The sequence below is a fragment of the Apium graveolens genome, chromosome 8 (assembly GCF_009905375.1).
Source record: "Apium graveolens cultivar Ventura chromosome 8, ASM990537v1, whole genome shotgun sequence".
NCBI classification, from domain to species: Eukaryota; Viridiplantae; Streptophyta; class Magnoliopsida; order Apiales; family Apiaceae; genus Apium; species Apium graveolens.
The window spans coordinates 225,595,487-225,597,070 of record NC_133654.1 but is presented as its reverse complement, the minus strand read 5'-3'; the positions used below and the strand labels follow the sequence as shown (position 1 = coordinate 225,597,070).

At 41.2% G+C, this 1,584-nt stretch overlaps 1 non-coding gene across 1 annotated transcript; it reads right to left on the bottom strand.

Annotated features, from left to right (window-relative positions):
- Nucleotides 1–984: 984 nt before the first annotated feature.
- On the bottom strand, nt 985–1,091 carry LOC141681823 (small nucleolar RNA R71). The gene has a single exon (XR_012559247.1). It is a non-coding gene; the product is annotated as a small nucleolar RNA R71 (small nucleolar RNA).
- Between the last annotated feature and the right edge of the window lie 493 nt (nt 1,092–1,584).

The window sequence follows — 1,584 nt, the reverse complement described above, 5'->3', positions numbered from 1 at the left end:
TCATTACCGTTACATGCTAAGGGTAATAACAATAACTATTGAAGGAAGTAGTAAAAAAGTTATAATCTCATTTGTGTTTAATATTGTTAATTCAAGTGTCTGTTAAGTGTTTAATTCTCGTAGTTAATTCTAGTTAATAATTAGTTAATCAATTCTATGTGTTATTGTCTTAACATTGAGAAGTAATCATACATTGGTGAGTGAGTGTTAATTGCGCATAATTAGTCTGAGTCTCTGTGGGAACGAACTAAAAATTATTCTATATTACTTGCGAACGCGTATACTTGCGTGTATTATTAGCGTGTGTTTTCCGCCCTAACAAGTTTTTGGCGCCGCTGCCGGGGACTCGGCGTATTTGTTTATTTTATGTACTTACCATCAGTGGTCATTATGACTCATTGATTAAGACATGTTACTTAATCATTTCCGGTTGTGTTTCAGGTACTTTAGCGAGCGTTTATGCAAACATGTTCTCGTACTCGCAAGAGGACTTTAGATACGGCTGAGGAGACAGACTCAGTTCTTGATATTCTGGAGAAGATAGATTTTGAAGATTCGGATAAAGAGAGTGAGCAAAAAGAACCAGTAATCATGGGTGATCGTATAGTTCCGGCAGATCCAGCTCTTATGGACTTTTCTCGGCCTAAAATTAACGACATTCAATCAAGCATCCTTCATCCGGCTATTCAGGCTAACACTTTTGAAATCAAGTCGGGCACTATTCAGATGGTGCGGAATTCTGTTTCTTTCGGAGGTGCCGCAACTGAAGACCCCAACATGCAAATCAGGAATTTTGTCGAGATCTGTAGTACTTTCAAATATAATGGTGTGACTGATGAGGCTAGCAAGCTGAGGCTTTTCCCATTCTCTCTGAGGGATAAAGCTAAGGACTGGTTACATAATGAACCATCTGGGTCCATCACTACTTGGCAAGATCTTGCGTAAAAGTTTCTGGTAAAGTTATATCCTATGGCGAAGACTGCAGCTATGAGGAGTGCTCTTACACAGTTTGCGCAGCAACCAACAGAATCTATGTGCGAAGCTTGGGAGCGCTACAAGGAGATGTTGAAAAAGTGTCCACATCATGGTATGCCTGACTGGATGGTGATCACTGGTTTCTATAATGGTTTGGGGGCCCAATCTCGGCCCATGCTAGATGCAGCAGCTGGAGGCGCCTTATGGGCCAAAAGCTATACCGAGGCTTATAATCTTATTGAAACTATGGCTGCAAATGAGCATCAAAACCCAACTCAAAGGATGATGACTGGGAAGGTAGCAAGTATTCTGGAAGTTGATGCAACTACAGCTATTGCAGCGCAGCTCCAAGCGCTGTCTATAAAGGTCGATTCTTTAGCCACCAATGGAGTCAATCAGATAGCTATGGTCTGTGAGCTTTGTGCAGGTTCTCATGCTACGGATCGGTGTTCTCTTGTTAATGAATCTGTTCAATATATGAACAATTATCAGCGACCACAGCAGCCTGTGCCAGATACTTATCATCCTAATAACAGAAATCATCCCAGTTTCAGCTGGAGCAATAATCAGAATGCTATTCAGCAACCATACCAGCAAGGCGTAAGTAAA